The 25534-nt window shown below is 37.9% G+C and overlaps 1 protein-coding gene and 1 long non-coding RNA gene across 7 annotated transcripts in view; one reads left to right on the top strand and one right to left on the bottom strand.

Moving 5' to 3' along the window:
• Positions 1-1468: 1468 nt before the first annotated feature.
• The window catches only part of TEX15 (testis expressed 15, meiosis and synapsis associated), a 99680-nt gene continuing 75614 nt past the window's right edge, over positions 1469-25534 (top strand). For all 6 annotated transcript variants that reach the window (XM_027077324.2, XM_027077323.2, XM_053216382.1 and 3 more), the window contains exons 1-2: positions 1469-1604; positions 16189-16264. The gene's annotated coding sequence lies outside the window, so the exon portion shown is untranslated. The remainder of the gene's footprint in view (positions 1605-16188; positions 16265-25534) is intronic.
• Positions 9642-13128, bottom strand: LOC113604670 (uncharacterized). The gene is made up of 3 exons (XR_003426683.2): positions 12820-13128; positions 11603-11708; positions 9642-10035 (listed from the first exon to the last, which is right to left on the bottom strand). It is a non-coding gene; the product is annotated as an uncharacterized LOC113604670 (long non-coding RNA).

Here is a 25534-nt window from a genome sequence, read left to right as displayed (position 1 = left end):
TGTGTATTTCATTCATGTTGTTGCATCTAACTGTAGTTTATTGTTTTCACTGCTGTTAATGAAATGATGGATGCTGCTAATGGAAGGTGGATGAATATGCCACTGTTTGATTTGATAGATATTTGGGTTGTTTCCAATATTTGGCTATTATGAATAGTGTTGGTATGAAATTCTTACACATGTCCTTGGGTGCAAATTCCTAGGAGTACAATTGCTGGGTACCTTAACTCTTAAGTGTAAAAGGAAGGATAAGGGAGACACCTGGCTGGCTCAGTCAGTAGAGCTTGCGACGCCTGATCTCAGGGTCATGAGTTTGAGCCCCTCCTGTGTGTAGACATTACTTAAAAAAATAAAAACAAACGTAAGGATAAGGGTCAATGAAGGAGAAAATGAGAAGTAGGTCAATTATGAACTTTTGTTTATTGTCAAAATAGAGTATAAAAAGAGCAATAAAATTTTATTTCACAAATGGAGCAAAACTGGAACTTAAAATAATCTCTTGAAATACCAATGTTTTATAGGCACATAAACATAAAGCAGTTCTTACCACTTTGGGGAGTGTCACACATCTGAGAATCTGATAAAAATACAGAACCTTTTCTCACTAAACTGAAATTAAACATTTTCATTTTCATATCACTTTAGTGTATTCACAGATCCCTGAAACTCCCCTTTCAATTTAAGGTAAGACCTTCAATCCAAGGAACAAAAACCTTGCTGTATACCGATTTTTTTTAAAAAAAATATCTTTCATGACATGCTACATTCCAGTTTCAAAATACATTTAAAATTTGCCTTAAATTAAGTGGCTATTGGGAAATGAAATGTACCATTTGGGTTCCTTGTCCCAACATCTTTACCCATGAACGTGCAGGATGCTTCAAGCATGGACTGCAAAACTAAATCCAAGTTCCTCTACTGGAGTACCTGTATTCTATGATCTACATAACCCTTGAATCAGGACTGTTAAGAGGCCATGCTACAAAGAGATAATTTGGATCCTCCAAACTTGTGATGTGTTTGCTACCTCCAGGCTCAAGTTCTAGCTAAAGACAGCTGGCCATTACCTGTGGAACATATATAAAGTCCTTCCAAAAATTTTAAATTATAAAGTGAACAAAAATTGTAGCAGAATGGCTGTTTCAGTAGAGCTGAGGATACCTGGAGGCTTACTTAAGCAAGGCCCATTCTGTTCAGTTTATGGAAGAAAACCCAGCTCTCCATCTGAGTCGAAAGGATGCCAGTAGCAAACATATTACATTCACGTAGTCATTCAACACACGTTTGTTGAGAGCCTATCATGTGCAAACGGAGTATGCACTGAGCACACGTTTCACGTTGGGACACCGAACTAGTCTACAAAGTCCACGTCCACCCAGTCCTCCATCCCCTGGCTCTTCAGGCCTTCCCCAACAGGACCTCTTGCTCCACCCAATGCGCACGTGCAGAAGCGACCGCCTCCGTGCACGGACGCCTCCGCGTGCGCACGTGCCTGGGAGCACTGCTTGTTCCTGAAGTTTCTTGGGAAGCAAGTGCCAGGAGTTTTGTTTCGCTGTGAAGATTTTGATTCTGAGGAACTGACTGGACAAAGAAAGCTGCATAAGGTTTGTGGGGAATGTGGTGTCGAGCTTTAGAAGCTGGCAAGGTTCTTGGTGAATTAGGGAAAGCATGTTAATCATCATGAAGTTCAGGGATTCTTTACTTGAACCCAAAGGTGGGCCTCCGCCGGCCTGGTTACTGGCTAAATATTAGCTTCCCTTGGATGAGCTACTTCCCACGCTCGCGCGTCCTTCGCCCCCGTGCAGAGGTATCCCGACACCACGGAGCTTCAGGTACCGGTAACCGGGAGGGGAAACCCTACAGTTTGGACGGATCCCCGACCTCTTGATTCTCAGTTGCCACAAGGTCGAAGGGAGCAGTGCGAATGCTGTGTGCCTCGCACGGGGCCAGGCGCCAGGGTTGGATTAGCCCCCCAGCGGTTTCCCTGGGGGCGGGGCGGGACCGCGGCGGGGCTTCAGGATCCGGGAGGGCGGGGTGGGGGTTGCCGCCCTCTCCCGCTGCAACTTGGCACCCACGCACAACCCAGCGACTCCCGAGCTTGGAGGCGGGGAACGCTGCCCGGGTGACGGCTGGTCTCGCGAAGTCGCGAGGCGCTGAGCCGCCCGGGCCACCCGGGGCGTCCGCGCGCTCGGACGATGCCCGCCGGCGCTGGCCGCCGGCTGTCTCGCTGCAGGAGCCCGTGGAGCTCGGGGTGGCGAGGGCGGCTCGGGAGGCGGGCGTGCAGGGTGAGCCCGAGGTGAGCATCCCCCGACGGCAGATCGGGCTGGCGGGCGGGCGGACCTTCGCGCCCGGGGAGGCGGCCGCCGCGTGTCCGAGGCGCTTTGGCCGTTGTAAGGGCTGAGTGGAGGTTTTGCGAGACTGCTTCGCTTTGATCATTCTTGACTTCTTGGTTCAGTTCTTTGAACGTACTGAAACTTTTCGGGTCCCACCCTGGCGTGGGTGCAGAAAAAGCCTCCTGACCTCAGGTAGTTTAGTATGAGCCACTGCCTAAGCCCATTCCTACTCCAGTCTTTTAAGGCAGTTTCCATCGTTTCCGCTCTGGGGTTGAATTTATTTGGAATGCTCGGTTTGGGGTACACGGCCGCCCTGGTGGCTGTGTGGAAAGCAGTTTAGTAAGGATGGTACAGAAAGTGGAAAGGTCGACAGTTCCTGGGCTTTTCCAGTGCACTGGACAGTTCCAGTGCTCCTCAAGTTTTAAAAATTGTGGGCTCCAAGTGCAATGTAAAGCACCCCAACACGTAAGTGTAATGCTTGCCTTTTGGGGTGACAGATGAGTGTGGGACTCTTTCAAAATATAAAGTGGAAGTGACACAAAATTGTAATTCGCTTATTTACGTTTTTGAATTTGTTTTTTTGTCAATTATGTGCCAAGTGTGTATGTGTGGAGGTACCAATAGAAATGGTACAAGCTTTAAGAAAAGTGTCATTGAATTCACATTTTAGAAAATATATTAGGTAATCTAAAAAGGTTTTAGACTTCATTCAAAATATGTCAGTGTTCACCTTTTGGGATGAGCACTGGGTGTTGTATGGAAACCAATTTGACAATAAATTTCAAAAATTGAAAAAAAAATATGTCAGTGTTCATTGGAAAGGAGGACATTTTAACAGAAGAGGCCAAGGGAACTGGAGGACTGAAATCAGTATTTATAGGTATTTTCAGTGCTTTGTCATTGCTCATTTTCTTGAAAGCTTCTAATTTAAACAGACACATAGAAAACTGTCTTTATCTTATTCCCCAGATATTTTAAAATCTGAGTCTAATCATAAAGATGTCAAAATTTTGGAGACCGTGCCTAAATGTCTTGAAAACCTATGCGTATTTTCTTTTTAAAAATTTATTGAAGAATTTGGGGCGCCTGGCTGGTTCAATCAAAAGAGCATCTAACTCTTGATCTCAGGGTCATGAGTGTGAGCCTCATGTTGGGTGTAGAGAGATTACTTTTAATAAATAAATAAATAAAACTTTTAAAAAATTATTGAAGAATTCGTATGACTAGGGGAAAATTGCAATTATCTTTAGAGGTTAGTTGTTAATCAACAGGAAAAATAAGCATGATAAGTTTTATTTAAATTTTCTGGAAATTTAACACCAGTGATAATTTTAGTGTGTATTTCAGCCTTATTTTATTTTTATAGTTTACTACATTAAAAGGTTTTATCATTTTGCAGTATATACATATGAAATCATTATGTTGCACACCCGAAACTTATAAATGTTATATATCAATTATGTTTACATTTTTAAAATGCTTTCTACAACCAGTAAAATATAATTAGACTACTTTTGTTAATAAAATATATTATAATGGTACTTGTACTCAATTGCAAGTGACTTAAGGATTACTTTTTCTCTCAGTACACCAGCTACTAAGGCACTTTTAAGTTATAGAGTTATTTTTTATTATACTTAAACATGATATAGTTTACCTGGATTACAAAATTTTTAAATTAGGGATAACAATCACCGTTTTTACAATACCTGAAGATTAATTTTAGAAAATTGGCAATTCTGATTTTTGGTAAATGTGTTGCTTTGGTCAGCTTTTGCTATGTTCCTATTTTTTATTTATTTGTAAATGTCTTTGCTTTGAAGAAGAATGCTTTAAGGAATATGAAGTGCCTGCTTGTTATCCCATTAGATGTGATGGAATCTGATTAACTGCAAACACTAAATGTGTTGCACAGTTGGGATTAATTTTCCTTTAACCCTTACCTTTTTCCATTCGTATTTGTTACGTACTTTTATCAAAAAGGAACTCTTTTTGGTTTAAAAAATATTTCCAGAATACCAGTGTTTTATTCATTGATTTTTTGTGTGTTTATAAGTGATATTCTAGGCTGGTTTGTTTTTACTTTGTGATACTTTCAGTTATATGAAGTTAGTCCAGAGGTAGGCTTAGATTGTCAAAAAATAACTTTTTAAAAATAGCTCTATTTTACAAGGTGAAGTAAAGATGCATAGTAAGCTGAACAAACTTGAGAAATTTTGAAAATTTACACAAAAGTAAAAAATATAGTAGAAAAAAATTAAAGAAAAATATTTTTAATAAATGAAAATAAAAATGAATTTTTTCTCTTTCTGCTGAATTCTGTGGTTCAGGTTGTGCAGATTGTTGTGTTAATCCTCAGATCAGTTTTCTAAGTGTGCAGGATGGTTTAGTGTTCGTCTGGCTGTATTTCACGGACCCGAGACCCACAAAAAAACTTCCATGCTGTTCCACCATCTCGGCTCCTCCCCCCAAACTTAAGAGAATTTTAAACTCATTAATAGAGTAAATTTGATGATTGCTTTAATGAGCAATTTTGCCTGTTTAAGATAGTCTCTGAAGTCTGGTAGCAACTCTATATCCTTGGAATGTATAATCCACATAATGCAAAGCCTTTGTAATTACTGCCCTGTGAAACTAACGATAGTTAGTTGCTCCTGAGAGTCTGTCTTTAATTACCACAGCTGAGACTTTGGCAAAGCTGCAGCTGCTGCTGTCATTAGTATGGCTGTGGATATATGTGAACAATTAAATCCTTATCAGAACATCATTTTCATATTGGATGGCTTTGGTAGTGCTTATTAGACCCTGTATATATAAAGCCATTTTGATTTTTAAGTGTTTCTGACAAGTTTAACCTACTGTAACTCAACTTGAAGATATGGAGGACAATGTCGCAAGAGAGAAAATCACTGACTTGAGTGTCTAGCTTCTCAGGATACAATCTGAAACTGGCGCACACACCTCGAGTTGGGGGGCATACTTACTTTTTGCCAGTGAAGGTAAAACTTAATTTCTTTTTCACTTTTATAAGCATAAGCTTGTTAGCACTGCTGTGTTTATAGGTTGAACAGCAAAACTGCAAAGTGTGTGTGTGAGAGAGAGAAAAGGAGGGGAATGAGTAAATGGCATTTTTGTATATTAAATCAGCAGAAACCATTGTAATCCTCTTGTCTAGAGGTTCTTAATTTAGGACACATGGACTTTGGTAATTACTTGAAGCCCCTGATTGTTTGCAAAAAAAAAAATGTGTGGATTGTGATAATTTTTGCTGAGAAAAATATATAGCTTCATCAGACTCTAAAAGATGTGAGCCTCTCTCCCCCCAAAACAAATTTAGCAATAATAAACTTGAAGTAGTTGTACAGGAACATGTTCCCAGTTTATAAAGCGTAATAGCTGGATATTAGCAGAACTGGGATTCAGACCTAGGTTTTGACTGCCAGTCCTTTGCTGCTTTCTTTAGTCTATAGTTATTGCACCTTGTAGTGGCCTCTTTTTTGATAAGCCAGTGTTCTATACTCTGTGGCTTACAAGTAAAGCTTTTAGAGGGACATTTCAAGTTCATGTAAGCATTTTAATGACAGGTCTTAGCAGAAACTATGAGCAAAAAATGAAATGAAGGAAGACATGAACAAATATTTCCTAATATCAGTAGATGAAAACATTGCCATAATTTTGTACTATTAGTATATAAAAGAACAAATCCTGGGGCACCTGGGTGGTTCAGTCAGTTGAGTGTCCAACTCTTGATTTCTACTCAGGTCATCATCCCAGGGTCATGGTCTGTGCTGAGTGTGGAGCCTCCTTGGGATTCATTCTCTCTCTCTCTCTCTCTCTCTCTCTCTCTCTCAAATAAAATAAAAAATAAATAAAAGAACAAATTCAAAAGGGACTAAGCTTTTATAAAGTCAAATTCTTTGCTAGTAGAATTGCATATCATAATGGTTGTCAAGAAAGTCTGTAAGCCCTTTGACCTTGGATTTATGCTTTCTTTTTTTTAAGTTTCCTTAAAAAATTTTTTTAATGTTTATTTATTTTTGAGAGAGAGAGCACAAGCAGGGGAGAGGCAGAGAAGGAAGGAGACACAGAACCCAAAGCAGGCTCCAGGCTCTAAGCTGTCAGCACAGAGCCCGATATGGGGCTTGAACCCACAAACTGTGAGATCAGGCTCTGAGCCACCCAGGTGCGCCATTTTAAGTTTCTATTCAAATTTCAGTTAGCTAACACACAGTGCAACACCATTTTCAGGTGTGCAATATAGCGATTCAACACCACCACACAACACCCTGTGCCCATCAGAGCAAGTGCACCTCCCGAATCCCTATCACCCACTCCACCCCCCACACCACCAGTTTCCTCTCCACAGACAAGAGTCTGCCTCTTGGTCTGCTCCCTCTCTCCCCCCTCCCCTTGCTCATTTGTTCTGTCTACTAAATTCTAAATATGAGTGAAACCACATGGCATTCCTCTGTCTCTGACTCACCTGCCCAGTACAACAGTCTCCAGGTTTATACATCCTTTATACTCTGTGGGGTATATTGTGTATAATGAAATAGTCAAGGAATAAGAAGCAACTTCAAAGAGCAAAAGGGCAAATTTTTAAAGAAAAGTTTCACAAATCCATCTTTCTCAAAAACCCAGCCTTTTATATTTGCAGTTGTCTTTAAAGCCCGTTTCAATCAATTAAACCTAGTATTTTAGTTTTTCCAAGTTTATTATGTGCCTGCCTATCTGAGATATTTAGCCCATACAAATACATGCACTTTATATATTTTTGTTCTCCTTTTTTTGAAGGATTTTTTAAAGTTTATTTATTTTGAGAGAGAGCACAATTAGGGTAGGGGCAGAGAGAGTTCGAGAGAGAGAATCCCAAGCAGGCTCTGCACAGTCAGTGCAGAGCTGGACATGGGGCTCAATCCCATGAACTGTGAGATCATGACCTGAGCCTAAATCGGGAGTTGGACACTCAACTGACTGAGCTACCCAGGCACCCCTAGTTTTGTTCTCTCTTAAAGCTAAAAAGAGAATAGGGCTTCACAGGTCAATAAATCATATGAATATTTGAAAAAGAGAGGATGGGGGCGCCTGGGTGGCGCAGTCGGTTGAGTGTCCGACTTCAGCCAGGTCACAATCTCGCGGTCCGTGAGTTCGAGCCCCGCGTCAGGCTCTGGGCTGATGGCTCAGAGCCTGGAGCCTGTTTCCAATTCTGTGTCTCCCTCTCTGTCTGCCCCTCCCCCGTTCATGCTCTGTCTCTCTCTGTCCCAAAAAAAATAAATAAACATTGAAAAAAAAATTTAGAAAAAGGATGAATGTTAGATGATTAACATTAAACTGTAAGAATTTAAAAATTTTATCTCATGTGATCAAACACATACTAATAATAATAACCAACACTGAATAGTGCTTTGCTCTGTAAGTCAGTTGTATATATTACATATATTTAGTTACTCATACAGCAGAGGAGTATTGATCAACTGAATTAACTTGAGTAGATATTTGTTAATTTTCCTATTTTTAATATATGAAGAAATTGAGGCACAGAGAAATTAGGTAACTGGTCCAAAGTTGCATAGTTAGTAAGGGCAGAACAGGATTTGAAACTAGGTGATCTGGCTTTACCATACTGCCACCAGAACTATTTATCTCTGATCTAAGTCATGAATGAATCAAATAATTTTCCTTTAAAAATAATTTATCTGGGGGTACCTGGCTGGCTCAGTAGATAGAGCATGAAACTCTTGATCTCAGGGTCATGAGTTCAAGCCCCACACCGGCATGGAGCCCACTTTAAAAAAATTTTTTTTGCAAAAAACCAACAATTTATCTAAATTACTTATGCTAAATTTTTTAAGGAAAATTATTTGCTGCAGATTTTCTGAGTCTGAAGAGAGCTAATGGCAAATTGGTCTGTTTTGTTCACCTCATATTTGTAGACTATTTAAAAATGGGACTAAAATTTTTAGTCTAACAGAAGACTATCATCAGAAAAGCCAAGAAAAATGATACAAATTCATTTCCTTGTGTAGGGTGTTCTGGTTAGTTTTCTTCTGGAGACTTGATAATACTCAAATTTTGCCTACAGGTTTATTGGAATTCTCCAGTCTGTCTACTTGGTGTAATCCTCACCAGGTTTATTTTAGTATTTCAGACATGGCTTCTACAGAATTTTTGAGAAGTCTTGTTACTACAGTCAGGTAGACTCTTAAAATGAGTATGATGTTAGAAATAGACAAATTATATTGAAATCCATTCTTGATAGGATAAGGGTGCATATTATTATTGTTAGTTGTTAGCTTCTCAAATTTAAACTTAAATATGGAAAAAAATTAATTTTAAAATGAACATCATGCCTCTTCTATCAGAAGGATATATAATTAGATATATTTATTTAAGAATTATAATTGCATATTAGTGTTTTCTGGGTATGACTCCTTTACAGATATACATGATCCAATATTAAATAGTTATCTTTTGGGACACCTGGGTAGCTCAGTCAGTTGAATGTTGGCTCTTGATTTTGGCTCAGGTCATGATTTCACTATTCATGGGACGGAGTACTGCATCAGGCACTGCACTGACAGTGCAGAACCTGCTTGTGATTCTCTCTCCCCCTCTCTCTCTGCCCCTCACATGCCCACACATGCTCTCTCAAAATAAACCAACATTAAAAAAATTTTTACTTTGGGGCGCTTGGGTGGCTCAGTCAGTTAAGCGTCTGACTTCAGCTCAGGTCGTGATCTCACAGTTCATGGGTTCGAGCCCCGCATCAGGCTCTGTGCTGACAGCCTAGAGCCTACTTTGGTTTCTATGTCTCCCTCTCTCTCTGTCCTTCCCCTGCTTTCTCTCTCTCTGTCTCTCTCTCTCTCTCTCTCAAAAATAAATAACATTAAAAAATTTTTTTTGCTTTATCTTTCTGGCCTCAACCTTGCATTTTTTCAGGTTCAGCAGACCAGAATAGGTAACTAATAATTGATGGCTGTATTTTCCATACAAGATGTTGAATTTTTTGGACCAACACAGAAAGATAGCTTAATGTTTTAAAATGAAAACAACACCTTGAATAGCAAGAATGATTCAGTACACCATTCATTGACTTTGAAGGGCTATCTGAGGAATACTGTTGGTTTTTAACTAGAAAACAATCCAATGCAAGAGGAAAAGTTGACTTATTGTTGGTTCAGTCCTAGTTAGAAATTTATCAAATGATGCTTCATCTATTACCTGTATACCTATATTAATAAAAATGAATTGTGTGGGTTTTTAGGTAAGACCAATTTTAGAGATTACTTTGTTATTGGGGAAAATAACTGATAAATCTTCTACAAGGATTAAATAAGGAGCTCTTTATTATTATTTTTTCTCTTCCAAGAGTTTCATGTGTTTAACTCCCTTGAAAATTGTATGTCATTATCTTTAGTCATCTGATTATGCCTTTGTATTTCCCTAATATGTTTTTAAAAGTCTCATAGCCGTAATAGATTAGCTACTAATCTCATTCCTGTGCTTTTACAACAATTCCCTAACTCCTTTTGTATGTAATTTTCTTCTGCCACACAGAGAATGCACTCAGTTTGGAGTTCTATTGATTGATCTCTTCATCTTTGACAGCCTGGTAGCACAATACACATCCACATTTTGTACCCTTCGAGCAACACATCTGCTTTCCAGAACTTTGGTTAGGCAATCATCTCTCTGTTTATATCTGCATAGGGAGGAAAGAAGTGGCTTTAGGCTGGCAAGGGGGTAACTTTCCTGCTGTTTCATTTGCTTTTCACTCGTTTTCAATACAGTAACTTAGAGGAAGGCATTCTTTGTATTTATTAATTGGGCTCACTAAGTAGTAACAATCTCTCATTATGTTCACCTATAAATTATAAAACAAGGTTGATATATAGGAGGAGTGTAGGTAATCCAGGTTTTTTTCCATGTAAAATAGGTTGCAAAGTATCCTTTGCTAGTTTACTTCATGGTAGAGTGTTTCTTTTTGGTTAAGCCTGTTAGAATTTGGGCATTTGAGAAGGTTGAAGGAAGAGCTAGGACTGGAGGATTGAGTTAATGAAGAGTTGACTTGTTTTCTCACCTTTCTCTGTGGCCAGGATGACCGTGGCCTCTTTGTGGAACCTGATCTATTTTTACCAAAGCTCCTGGACTCCAAAGGGAAAGGAAGCAGGGGAGTCCTAACCCTTGGGGGCCCCTTAAGTTTAATTATTCCCCTGATGAAAAGCAGCTGGACTAGGAGTACGCTTTCCCATAGCCTAGACTCTTGGGATAGTCTTTAAAGCATATAAATTACTTTTAACTTTACTCTCATTTGACTGTGTATAATTAAATAGATACAGGATCCTCCTTGGGACTGAAGGGAGAGCCTGCCCCCAAATTTTTAGAAAAATCCATTCATACGCTATAGGACATCAAAACAAAATTAGGACTTCTGAGTCACCACAAAACCATGGAAATGTTTGAATACTGGCTTTTGCTTCTAGTTTAAGAAACCCTCATACTGTAGATTGATTAAGGCAACATAGTCAACTGAATTTGGGTTGTGATAAAATAATTAAACCACATAGTTTAAAAGATAATCCGTCCCTCCTATTCTCTTTGCCCTCAGGGAGACAGACTAAATCTTAGCGATAAATACAAATGAGAAGGCCTTGAGAAATGAACTGGTAATTCTTAGACCTTTCCTTCCTGGAGTGCCCAAATTTAATGATGCCTGATCATCTGGATTGGTGGTTATCAAAATGTGGTCCCAGTACCATCTGCATTACCTGGTCATTTGATAGGGAAAAAAAAAAATTCTGGGGTGCCTCGGTGGCTCAGTTAGTTAAGTGTCCGACTTCAGCTTAGCTCATGATCTCACACTCTATGAGTTCAAGCCCCGCTTCAGGCTCTGTGCTGACAGCTCAGAGCCTGGAGCCTGCTTCAGATTCTGTGTGTCCCTCTCTCTCTGCCCCACCCCTGCTTGCACGCTCTCTCTGTCTCAAAAATGAATAAATGTCAAAAAGAATTTTTTTTAAGAAAAAAAAATTCTTGGGCTTCAAGCATAGACATACTGAATTGGAAACTCTAGAGATGTGGGACCCAGTAATCTGTTTTAATAAGCTCTCCAGGTGACTGATACATGTTAAAGTTTGAGAATCACCAACTCTAGATCATCAGGAATGAACCTTGTTTGTTTGTTTGTTTGTTTTTTGCTTTGCTAGTCCATTGCTTCAGTGTAAAAATAATTATTACTTATTACTCATTTGGTATTTTGCCTGTGTACACACCTGGAATAGGCATCCTGTGTTAATTACATTGAAGATATCCAAATTAAAATTGTTGGTGGTTTTTAGAGTTCTTTTTACTTCCTTGTCTTTCCTTCTTGCTGGGTACCTGGAACAAGGTAGCTGCTTGATAAATACTTGTTAAATGAATTGATTGCCTACCTCCCTTTCCACCCCAAAAGAGCAAACCCACAGTCTTTTTAAAACTTTCTTTCAGATTCTTCCTTGCCAGGAGCATTAGGCCTGAAAGTGACGTTTCTAATTCAGAACATTTCTTTCTCCTAATAGTGACTCTGGTTGAAAACAATTGCTTGCTAATACTAAAAATGGAAAAGAAGACGGGGGGGGGGGGGGGTGGGAGGGGGAAGAAACCATTCTTATGTAGCTGATTGGATGCTTTCCTCAGAATTACCTACCAGTAGATCTCAAACCTAGCTTACATCAGAATCACCTGGAGAACTTGTCCAATCACAGATTGCCGGGTCTAATTCCTAGATTTTCTGATTCAGAAAGTCTAGGATGAGCCCAGAAGATTTGCGTTGCCAGCAAGTTCCCAGGTAATACTGATGCTGCTGGTCTAGGGACCCCAATTTGAGAATCACTGCCCTTCGTTCACTAAGACCAGAAATACAGGTAATTTCCTGAATGTGAACATTAGTTGCTGGTGCTTGTGTATCTAGGGAACTATAATTGGAATGTATAGTATATAACTGGGTAACAGACTTACTGAACAGTATTTTTTAGAGGTGTCTGTTAAAATCTTTTTCAACACAAAGCTTTTTTCAGACCTCTATAAAAATTGATTGAAAACTCAGCCACCTAAATATCTGAATTTACGAGGAATAGATTCTTTACCCAAATCTTGCCACACTGGTCATTTCTCTGCTTTTTTTCACTTCAAGCTTTGTTGAGAGTTTAGCTAAGCTCCTCCATAGTATAGCTGCCTCAGCAGTCATTTTGTTTGGCCAGGCAGCCTTTGGTGACCTGAAACTGACCCTAGCTCCCTCATGCAAATGCATGCCCTAGATATTAGCCCTCAGAGTCACAAGTAAATGGAAGTTTCAGCCCTTTTGATCACCTGTCTCTCCTGCCTCCCACTGCCTTTCCCTTACGCTCCCCTTGGTTAAGACCCCTGTGCAGCTTACCAAAACCCTGCTCTTTTGTTTTGAGTTGACCAATCCATCTTAGCCCAGGAACCCCAAAGCACTCTGTTCACAGACCTTAATAAAGGCATGTGCCCAGGTCCTGCCTCTGCGTCTTCACTCTGCCTTCATCTCCTGTGTAGTCCCTTGAGGTGTGTCCAGTACTTCCTCCAGGACCTGTAACAAATTTCTCTTCAGTTCTTCTTGTGGTCTGTTGTTGAGCCTTGGTTCACCATCCAGCACCCCGTGCTCCAGTTAATATGTGTCAATTTGACAAATTCATAACAAGCTTACTTAATTTTCCGATATAATTTTATACCCAAACACGTGTTGCTTGTTCATCTTCTTAAGTTGATCTGTTTCTGTATTTTCTGGCCTTAAATACAAGTTCCTAAAGAATAGGAAATTGACATTTCATGTGGATTTTTTTTTAAGTTTATTTATTTTTGAGACAGAGAGAGACAGAGCATGAACAGGGGAGGGGCAGAGAGAGAGGGAGACACAGAATCAGAAGCAGGCTCCAGGCTCTGAGCCATCAGCCCTGAGCCCGACGCGGGGCTCGAACTCACAGACCGCGAGATTGTGACCTGAGCTGAAGTCGGACGCTTAACCGACTGAGCCACCCAGGCACCCCCCCCATGTGGATTTTTTTCTCACAACTAAACAGTTGTGTTGACCTGACTCTCTGCCATTTGAATTCTTACATAATACATTCTTAGCTTCTCCCGAAACAGGTTAAAAATGAGGTGAAATTGAGGTCTTCTCCCTTTTTCTTGGTAAATGGGTAGTTCTAAAGAAGAAAATCTGACATATATCAATGAATATAGAATTCTCATATTTAATAGAAACTTTAGTGAATATTTTCAACCATACCCATACAAACATACATTCCTCTGCAGATTAAATTCAGAGTTACTGTACTACATAGGTTCTAGTAGAGAAAAGTCTTGAAGGCAGTTTTTCCTTATTTTTTTAATGTTTATTTATTTATTTTGAGAGCGAGAGAGAGAGAAAGACAGAGAGCACCCACACAAGCTGGGGAGGGGCAAAGAGAGAGGGAGAGAGAATCCCAAGCAGGCTTCATGCTGTCAGCACAGAGCCCGACGTGGAGCTAGTTCTCATGAACCATGTTATCACGACCTGAGCCAAACCCGAGAGTGGGACGTGTAACCAACTGAGCCACCCAGGCATCCCTTAGTTTCTCTTTTAATGAAATGCCTCCCATGAATTTGTGGAAAGGCTTACCGAATCAGTACCTTCTTTATTAAATTTGTAGTTGGTGTTGCTTTTTTAAACTTAAATTTTTTTAATATTTATTTTTGAAAGAGAGAGAGAGAGAGACAGTGTGAGCAGGGGCAGGGGAGGGGCAGAGAGAGAGAGGGAGACACAGAATCTGAAGCAGGCTCCAGGCTCCATGCTGTCATCACAGAGCCCAATGTGGGGCTCAAACTCACAAACTGTGAGATTATGAGCTGAGCTGAAGTCGAATGCTCAACCAGCTGAGCCACCCAGGTGCCTTAGGTTGGTGTTGCTTTTTAATTTCAGTGTCCCATAGCCAGTTTTTCCCCTTATTTCAGGGGTTTGCCACGGTTTTGCTATTCCAGAAAGTCTGAAACAGCTCTGCGCAAGGGTTTTTGTGTTTTGTGCTTTCTTAAGCAACTTCTATGATCAAATTAAGAGTATTGGTAACTTTTACATCTTCATACATATTTGTTTTTTATACACCCCAGTTGTCTTAATTTACAAGTTTGCTTTGGATTCTTAAGTGTACTGACTTAAAAATTATCCTTTAACTTAGTACAGTTACAGTAGACAAGCAAATGCACTAATCGTTGATTTCCAAATGTACATGTCATCCATCTAATTATTACTAAATATTTCATACCATTATTGATATTCTTATGTGAATGCTAGCTCCAATCGTGGGAATTTGTGAGTGATAGACTATCATCATTAAATTCTCAGAATTTTTAGTTTCCAAATTAGTTGTCATTTTATTTTTATATGTCAGTCTCTTATCCTTATTACCTTGATATTCTGTGACTATACTGACTCTGATTTTTTCTGTGTATTTTTTCCACTTTTATTTCTTTGGGTCCTTTTGGCAATAACACTTCATTAAAGCACTTCACTAAAACATTGGCAAAATAATCAGTAAAGGTCAACATGTTCTTTTCTTTTTACAGAGTTTTAAAATGTGTAGTAATGACGTTTTCTTTTCAAAAGTAGATCTACAATGTCTATTTTATTTTATTTTTTTAAGGTTAATTTATTTATTTGGGGGTTGGGGAGCAGAGAGAGAGGGAGACGGAATCCCAAGCAGGTCCTGTGCTGCCAGCACAGAACCTGACACAGGACTTGAACCTGTGAATTGTGAAATCATGACCTGAGCCGAAGTTGGACACTTAACTGACTAAGCCACCCAGGTGCTCCTACAATGTCTATTTTAAATACTTTTTTTATTTTCTTGAATGCTTAACTTGGAAAATAGAAAAACTCTAGAATTTGGAGTTCAAAATTTTGCTGGATGTATCAGTGATAAAAACATACTTTTTCTTAAAGAATGTGTAGCATTTTAAGGTATGGAATAGCATCATATAGAGATTATTATGTAACCAGTAGTACTATCCTGAAATCAGGGCATAAATCATATTTTAATATTATCCTGAAATCCAAGCATAAGTCTATTATCCTGAAATCAAGACATAGATTTGAAGCTAATTATAAACAGGTCATTAAGATTTGGACATATTTTGTAATTGCTTATTGTTTCCATGGTGCATACAATTAGAGTTATGGCTTAAATGTCTCTAGAAAGAAACTTAAAAAAATGGTTAGGATATTTTAGTGGTTTAGAATCCAGATATCAAGATTGGACTTGAAAACCAACTTAGCAATTGGATAACCTTAGGCAAGATTCTTAAATTTTTTGATTCTCCCTGTTCTCATCTGGAAAAAAATGGTAATACTGCTAATCAGTGCAGATTAAATGAGATACTGTATATAAAGTACCTAGATGGTGCATAGCATGTACCATAACTGTTTATAGTGACTTAATTAAAATTTTGGTATAAAACTATCAGTGTTTGTGTTTAGTGTTTTTTGCTATATATAAAAGTCCAAGGACAAGCTCATCTGCTATGTCACAATGTCATTTTCTCTGCTAGATGGCTGCATAAAAGTGGTGAGCTGATTCTGAATAGCAGATGAGAACGTACTAAAGCGAAGAGAAAGACTTAGGAAGAGGAGAGGAGAAAAGAATGCAAGGGTGTAATAGAGAAGGTACTGAGACATGCAGAAAACGGAACCTACCCTCCCCCAAAATGAAACAGGACTAAAAGGAAAGCAGAATTCACGAGGGAAAAAATGGCAGAACAAAAAAGAGTTTATTTGTGACAGAGAATGTGACCGTAATTTTCTTCACCTCTGCCTTTTCTTTTTTTGTAGATACTCCTTTGTCATTTTTCATGTATGGACTGAGTGCTGATCATAACTGTATGATGGTAGATTTCATTGAGGAGTGGTAAGTATTTCAAATAATGGTTTTGTTACTGCTGTTACTTATAATACTGTATTGATTTTTTAAACTCACTGTCAGTAATCTACTTTACAATTGACTTATAAATAATTTCACAATAAAAAAGATATGTGAGGAATATGTGTATTTTTCCACACATTGAAATACTAAAGTATCGTTTGCAGGAAATTTTATTAGGTACTTATGAGGATCTGTGATTGGTGCTGGAGATTTAAAAATGGGTAAATTATAGTCCAGTGGAGAACATTGACCCATACAAAATTGACCTTAATTATTTATTTATTTTTATTTTTAGCGTTTATTTATTTTTGAGATAGGGAGAGACAGAGCATGAACGGGGGAGGGTCAGAGAGAGAGGGAGACACAGAATCTGAAACAGGCTCCAGGCTCCGAGCTGTCAGCACAGAGCCTGAGGCGGGGCTCAAACTCACGGACCGCAAGATCATGACCTGAGCCGAAGTCAGACGCTTAACCGACTGAGCCACCCAGGCGCCCCAAAATTGACCTTAATTTACCATAAGTATTGAATCTTTGAATAACTAAATTGGAAGGTCAGGCCAATATGCAGATATTGCTTAGAATATTTGTGTTATTTGAGGTTTGGAATTACCTTTGAGCTAGTACTTAAACAGAATAAGACATTTATTTTGTAGCCAGATTGTTTTTGTTTCTCCATTTTTAATCAAAAGTGTTATTGTCACATGTGGTCACCCCCATATTAACTGGATGGGTTTTAAATGATACTTGTTTGATTTTGAAAACAAAACATGTCAGAGGATGGAAATTGGGCCAACTGTTGACATTTAAAAAAATAAAAGTGCCATAGTCATACACAGATGTACTCTGAGGAAATAAGTTTTCTAAGTAGTTTAAAAGTAAGGGTATCAAGGCTCTTTAACTTCTGAAACTGCCAAACTTTTATGACATCAGCTTGCATACACAGTACAGTTTTTTGCACGTACCTGTGTGGAACCACAGAGAAAATATAAATAAATAGAGCTTGGTAGTGGTAAAGAGTGGGATAGGAATAGGAGGAAGCAAAACATTTTACGGTTTACAGCTTTAAGCCTTACTGAAAACAGATGAGAAGAGTAAAGCTTAGGAACAGGTGTTTAGTGAGTGGCAGAATCAGGACAAGAAATCCATGTCTGCTGACTTCTTGTATAGAGTCCTTTGGTTACTATGTCATAAATACTTCAAAACCATTCTTTTTCAAGTTAATTTCATAAAGACAATTTGGAAGGAAAGTGAAAAGTTGGACTGTTAAGTTGCAGGAGTTTGAGCTCTGTAGCCAGGTTAGCCTCAGCTACTTGTAACTGGGCCTGAGATTTTAAGATATTTTTCTGCCAATGTTTTAACTGGTCACTGTGATCAGTTCCAGATTTTTTTTTGCATTTGGGGAAAAAATTGCTTGTTCAGTCTTAGCAAAGTCTTCAAAACAAACCTGAGAGCTTCTCTTAATTTCTTTGGGTAAATCTCAGGTTTTTATTTGGTAACATTTCATAATCTATTTATTACATTCACCCCCGGGGTAGTAAGATTTTATTCTTCCATAATCATTCAAATTAGTACAGTTTTACTCTAAATGTCCAGGAGTTTAGATATATAGTGCATTCTAATGTATGACGTTTTCTTTTGATACAGCACATCTTTCTAGAGAAGTGGTTGATGTGGGCACTGATTTTCAGAAGCACACAGGTTCTGCTTATCTAACTCTTTAAACCTAAGTAAAACAAGTATCAATGGAGGAAAGTTGTTCTCTTGGGAATTATGTTTGCTTTCTTTTTAATCTTCCTTGTTATTTTCTGTAGTGAGTCCAGGTAGCTACTGGAATTACTGTGTAGTTATAAGCCCTTGTCTCTGACTCACAGTAATGCCCTCCAGGGAAATAGGACTCAACAGATGGCTCATCTTTTCCAAGAGGATTTGATAAGCTTCACATGGTGCTTTTCCTAAAAGATTCTGGGATTTGGCAATAGCAGAATAAACAAAGATTATCAGAAAAGAAATAAGATGGTCCTAATGTCCATCTTAAATACAATTAAAAGTGTAAGAAAACTACATGAGCTTCCTTTGCTATTTTGTTTCCAGTTTCTGTTAATTTTATATGAAAAATGATCTAGAAGCATCTTTTGTTTAGTAACTTCTGCCTGTTGTGTATAAGACTAGGAGGCAGTTTGGGTTTTTTGGGGTCTTTTTTTTTTTTAACGTTTATTTTTGAGACAGAGGGAGACAGAGCATGAACAGGGGAGGGGCAGAGAGAGAGGGAGACACAGAATCGGAAGCAGGCTCCAGGCTCTGAGCCGTCAGCACAGAGCCCGACACGGGGCTCGAACTCACAGACTGTGAGATCATGACCTGAGCCGAAGTCGGACGCTTAACCGACCAAGCCACCCAAGCGCCCCTTTTGGGGTCTTTTTAAGTTTATTCATTTAAGCAATCTCTGCACCCAGTGTAGGTAGGGCTTGAACTCATGATCCCAAGATCAAGAGCCACATGTTCCATTGACTGAGCCAGCCAGATGCTCCTAAGGGCCAGTTTAAAAAAACAACAAAACAACTATTTGTGATTATCATTGTTCTTGATGTAGCCATTCCCAATATCACTGCTTCCCCCTAAGCCAAACCTCAAGTTAAAGAAGAATTTGAGGGAGAGAGTTTAGGGTAGATTTCTGAGACACTACAAGGATGAAATTGAGCTTTCTTTATTGTGTCTTCACAAAGTGTTGACATGTAAACCTCTGGATAACTTGTAAATTTATCTTATGAGATGTGTGTCACAAAAAAATGGCTACATAGATGTTGAATCTGAAATCAGTAAGAATAAACGATCTGATACTCAGCCAGATGCTGTTGCTAAAATTGATAGGCAAAAGTCAACAACATTCTGTAAGTGAAACAAGAGAATTAATAGATTTTACTGGTAGCCGCTAAGGGGTATCCTCTGCCCCTTTAAGGGGTTACAGGCTTCTAGTCCATGAAAAATAATGGATCATTTAACTTTACCTCTTCAGTTCCCCCCCCCCCCCCACCGGCCTTACTAATTCAACAGACATTTATTGGAAATCTGTGTGAAGTTAGGTGTTAACCCTTGAATCATTAGGCTGTATGTTTTTTGCTTTTTGGGTTTTTTTTGGTATGAGCTTTTTTTCTTACCACGATACAGATCATAATCTTCCTCTTTTATGATCAATTCAACCTCACCTTTTGGGAGATCTTTCAAAATTCCTCCAGTATTCATTTTTCCCTCAGAGTGTTCTGTTTGTTTATGATGGCATCAGAAGGAATTTTTCAAGACCTTCCATTTTTCTGTCATCACCCCATTCCTTTCCATGGGGCTGGATCTTTCTGCCTTTGGTCTCAGTGTAATGTTTCACTCTCACTTGGAAACTCCACATTACCAGAAACAAGTACTAGTCACTGTGTCTGTGTTGCAGACACTGTCTCTACCTTTTTGACTACAATGTCTTTTGTGTTTTTTTTTTTATTTTTTAAGTGTATTTATTTATTTTGAGAGAGAGAGAGAGGGTGCGCGCACAAGTTGGGGAGGGGGCAGAGAGAAGGAGAGACAGAATTCCAAGGAGGCTCTGCGCCATCAGCACAGAGCCAGATGCAGGGCTCGAACTCACAAACCATGAGATCATGACCTGAGCCAAGATCAAGAGTCTGATGCCTAACCGACTGTGTCACCCAGGCACCTACAGTCTCTTCTTGACATGGCTCCCATTCCATCTTTACTATTGTGCTGTTGTTTAGTTTTATTATAATCTCTTTCTCTTTAACCAGTGGGGTTTTTTTTGTTGTTTATTTTTTTACCAGCTTCTTTACCAGCTGGATTTGTCCTGGTCACTTATTTCATTAATAATTTCCCTAAGGTTCTAGATTTCCTTTCCCCGGAAATGCCTCGCATTTCTAGAGAGTATAATGAATGATTATACTGTACATTCATATCCAACTTGAACTATTGTATTATGTTCTCAATTAGGATCTTTTTTCATTACAAATATTTAATTTATGTTGGCACCATTTAATAAATAAACCATGCCTTTCAAGTACCTACTCATCCACATTAATTTTAAAATCATTTTTATCTAACTGCAAGAAAGAAATCTTACTGGGATTCATAAAGGAATTGCCTTGAATCTGTATCTTTTTTTCTCCTTCATCAGTCTCAGCACAGTTATTGTTCGGGGTTTTTTCGCTGTTACAAAGAAGCAATTTTGGTCTTTTGTTCATTTTCTCTATTATAAATGTATTTTCTTATTTTAATTAAATCAGACTTTTAATAATTAAGAGTGAATTAAAAGTTACGAAATCCGTAAGAGATTCTACTCCCCAGCAGATTGGGAGGAGGCATATTAGCAGAGCACAGTGGTAGCAGTTATTGAAAAGATAGTTGTCGGGCGCCTGGGTGGCGCAGTTGGTTAAGCATCCGACTTTAGCCAGGTCACGATCTCACGGTCCGTGAGTTTGAGCCCTGCATCGGGCTCTGGGCTGATGGCTCAGAGCCTGGAGCCTGTTTCTGATTCTGTGTCTCCCTCTTTCTCTGCCCTTCCCCCGTTTGTGCTCTCTCTGTCCCAAAAATAAATAAACGTTGAAAAAAAATTTTTTTTAAATAAAAAAAAAAGAAAAAATAGTTGTCAATGTTAATAGGTCAATGAGTTGAGACTTCACCAAACCAAAATTAATTATCCCTCTGCCTTGTTAGCCTAGAAATTAAAACATGTATGTGTAACTAAGTCTAAAGTTAATCAGTATATTCACCCTTCTGTAGATAATATGGGACCTTAGAACACTTTTTTTTTTTTAAGTAAGCTCTTAGACCCAATGTGGGGCTTGAACTCACAACCCCAGGATCAAGAGTTGCATGCTCTTCAGACTGAGCCAGCCAGGCTCCCCTAGGATCTTAGAATGATTTTAATGCAATCCCTTTAAGATAACATGGTAGAAAAATACAAAAACAGAAAGTAAAAAGGATAGTACCAATAACTCAAGGCATAATTATTATTGAACTTTTGCTGTATTTTCTCCAGTTTTTTTTTTTCCCCTGCTGAATTTACTTTATGACCCATGGTATTTTCTTCCAGTAGAAACAGGTCAGTTCCTGCTTAAAGTATCTCAGACTGTCTCTTCATGCATTCTCTTTAGTGAAGAATTGTATGATAACCCAAACCCTGAGTTCAGTGTTACATATTTACATTAAAAAGATGTTATTCACAGTGAGAAATAGGGAGATGCCAAGAACATGTCCTTTCCAGGCACATGTCTAGTGAGAAAGGACTTTTTAAAACTTTCTTCACACTTTAACTATCTAATCCCTGTTTCTTCAATATTTTAACCTCTGAATATTTATTTTATATTCTTTGTAAGCTTAGAGTTACTGTTCTGTTAGCCTTAATTTCTTTTCATATACAAAATATCACCACTTTCTATATAGCATTCAGTGAACTAGCCAATTCCAAATCAAAGCACATACTTCACTTATAAAAATGTCAAATTATAAAAATGTTATAAAAACTGAATGATACAAATAACCAAGTAGGATTAAGAGTGGAAAAGGATTAAGAGTGGCTCAGTCGGTTAAGCATCTGACTCTTGGTTTCCGTTCAGGTCATGATCTCACAGTTCATGAGATCAAGCCCCACATTGGGCTCCACACTGACAGCAGGGAGCCTGTTTGGGATTGTCTCTCTCCCTCTCTCTCTGCCCCTCTCCTGTTTCTATAGGTGCATGCACACACACTCTCTCTCAAAAAAAAAAAAAGCTGGAAGTGTAAAAGGACTTGGAACATTTGTATAACAATAACTACCACCACCAACAAAAGCAAACTTTCCTCCATATTTCTCAAGATGTTACCTAGATCGGTAAGAACTTTTTGACATGTGATACCAGAATTCACAGATAACTTCTGATTTTTCCATTTACGCAAATCTCTGTGAAAGGTGTTAGAATTTTCTTCCTAGATATTGTGATTCCTAGCAAAGTTTTTGCTACATGTAATGGCATAGCCTTACAAGTTATTTTTTATCCTAATATGAAGTATAAAATATTCTACTTTCTTAAAAAATTAACTTTTGTGGTTTTTTGTTAAGATAATTTCATTTTATTAAGTTTTTATTTTAATTCCAGTATTCTTAACACATAGTGTTATATTAGTTTCAGATGTACAGTATAGTGATTCAGCAATTCTGTACATCATTACTCAGTGCTCATCATGATAAGTGAACTTTTAATTCCCTTCACCTGTTTCATCCATCCCTTACCCACTTCCCCTCTGATAGGCTTTATTTTAAGTGAGTACCCTCAGTTAAAGTTATTTTTTTCCAATAAGAACATGTTTTACCTGAAGCATACTTCTGAATACATGATCTAAAATACATATATGCACCACAGGAACTAGGGAAAAAAAAAGTAACTCTCATTTAGTGGAGGAAGGAAATAACAAAGAAAAATCAGAAATAAATAAAATAGAGACCAGAATAAACAATAACTTAACTTTTCAAGTAATGATCAGTTTTCCAAAAAATAAACAAAATTGGCAATGATTTAACTACATTAAGAAAAAAAGAGAAAAGACTCAAAAACCAATATGAGAAAACACAGAAATACATAGTGTGATAATAGATTACTGTGAACAATTATATACTAACAAATCATGTAACTTAGGGAAAAAAGCAGATAATTCCTAAAAATGTACAAGTTAACACGACTGAGTCCAAGAAATAGGAAATCTTCTTATACCAATAATAACAATGAAAATTGAATTTGAAATCAAAAATCTCCCAGCACAGAAAAGCCCAAGACCATATGATTTCAGTGGTGAATTCTACCAAACATTAAAGAAAATAACTAATGACAATTTTTCTCAAAATCTTACAAATAGTGAAATAGAGGGAACACATTCAAAATCATTCCATGAAGCCAGTAATATTCTGATACCAAAGCAGGATAAAAACAAAACAAGAACAAAAAAAGTGTAGTTCATCTGATAGAAGCATTGCTACTTGCACATAATTTCAAAAAGTCATGATACTAAATATATATAATGAAAGACAGTTGTCTGTTGTCCCATTCTCTTCTGTTCCTAGTTATACTTCCTGGGGGCAGCAACCTTCAACTTCTGTAGTTACTTTCCTAGGTATTCACCTCCACACTTATAGGTAATATGCTTTTACTAGTGTTTCTTGATTTATCAACGATAGAAATTATCCATTGATTTTTGTCATCATTGTAGATAAGAACATAACTCCTAACCACCACCATCTCACTACCTACCTCCATCCTTCCAACATATTTATAATTTTTTGTTAGAAATCAGTGCTCACATTATTATGATCTAGATACTGTTTTCTACAACTGTGATTGTCTAACTTTTTTCCTTAGAATTAATAATAGCTTTTTTAGCCTGCTTTTAAATGTAACATTTTTTCTGCAAATGTGCTAGTACTTGCCAGTAATGGTTTTTGGGGTGCTAAGATACATAAGTTCCTTTTTCTTTTTAAGTTAGAGAATTTTTTTTTAATTGAAGTATAGTTGATGTACAATGTTATATTAGTTCCCACCCCAAAGCACATCTTCCAGTAGTTTTCTAAGAAAGGGTATATGTTAATACTTGCATGTATGTTAACCCTTGCACACCTGCCAAAGACTTTCTCTTACCCAAGTACTGACATTATGTGAGCCAGGCAGGGTAAAAGAGTTAAGGATTCTATAACTTTCTACCCAAGTCCTGTTTTTCCTGGTGTTACCTGAGTTGTGAAACTTCAGTCTTACCAATACGAGCAGCTGTATTCTGGTTGCACAATCCTCATTTCTGTCTATACCAGTTTCATATTTGGAATATTCATATAGCCAAAACTATCAAAGACAACAATATTTGATCAAAGCATCCTTTGTCTACCAATTGTTATTATATCATTTGATAGCAGTGGTCAAATTAGAGACTTGATTTCACCTTCTCTACATTTCACCTAATCAGTGAATTTTAGAACACTGAGATGGTTCCAGTTAGAATGAACACAGTCTAATTATATTACTATTTTAAAATTTATTATTCTTTAATAAAGTTAAGAACTCAGGTTGATAAAAAATTTTAAGCTCATTTAAATAAATCATTAAAAGCCAAGTTTCAATATAGTAATATAATTCTGGTTGTACAAGTTCCTCCTGAAACATTCAGGCCTCTGTTTTCTTTGTCAGTAATGGGCTGGGTATTAGGTCAGGATGAGTGCCAGTTTGATACTTTAGGAATTTTTTGTTTTTTACTTTAGGAAATTTATGAAGTGTAATAGTTACAGTATGGAATGCTAAATGGAGAGTATTGGGATTATTGAAAAATAGCAAATGTTTGGTGGTCACATATTTTTTGTTAGCACCATTCAGCTGCCTACCACTCAGTTGTGTAACATGTCTATCATTTTTTTTCTGTTGTCGATTGCCATACTTTGGCATACTATTGTCAACTTAGTAGTAATCTTTGGTGGGGGAAATAGTAAATAGTACATTAAAGTTCATAATTGGTAGTTGTTAATTTTTAAAAAATTCATATTGATTTTAATAAATGTCCTGAAATCAGAAACATTGAAATTTGAAAAAAATATGTTGCCTAGAAATGATATAACACAATTGTTATATCAGTCTTCAGTCATACACACATAACAAAACCCCGTGAATGAGTGGTCAGAAAGAGGGAGGATATTACTGTAGGTATGTGAAGCACAAATTTGTCTAAACCCTCTGTGTGTATTTTTTTCTACCCTCACTTAGTTGTTCACCTGGTATAGAATTGAAAGTTTTCCTTTGAAACGAACAAGGTTGTTACACACTGAGCTGATGACTTGCCTGCTATCATATTTCTTCTTTCCTAAATTGTTCAGTTTTGCATTTTTTAAACTTCATATAAATGGCACCCTACTTTACTCTTTCACAACTTGTTTTGACATTACGTTTCATGTAGCTGTAGTCGATTCATTTTCACTCATGTTGTATTCCCTGGCATGTTTGTATACCACAGTTTATCCATCCTGCTGGTTAGTGATGGACATCAGCAACAATGCTGCTCTGAACACTCCTCGGTTTGCTTTTAGGTGTACATGTACAGGAGCTTCTCTAGGATAATGGTTGTCAGAGATGTTGGTTTTAAAATTTGACATTTCCACCCTAACTGCAGTGCAATACAATCCAGTTCAAATGCTGACCATCTGTATTTAGTGTCAGACTCCACTAGAACTAAGTCTTCCGCAAAACTGTCCTTACT

Source organism: Acinonyx jubatus, chromosome B1 (genome assembly GCF_027475565.1).
Source record: "Acinonyx jubatus isolate Ajub_Pintada_27869175 chromosome B1, VMU_Ajub_asm_v1.0, whole genome shotgun sequence".
NCBI lineage: Eukaryota > Metazoa > Chordata > Mammalia > Carnivora > Felidae > Acinonyx > Acinonyx jubatus.
Note: the sequence above shows the minus strand (reverse complement) of the source record. Positions and strands in the feature narration are given on the sequence as shown.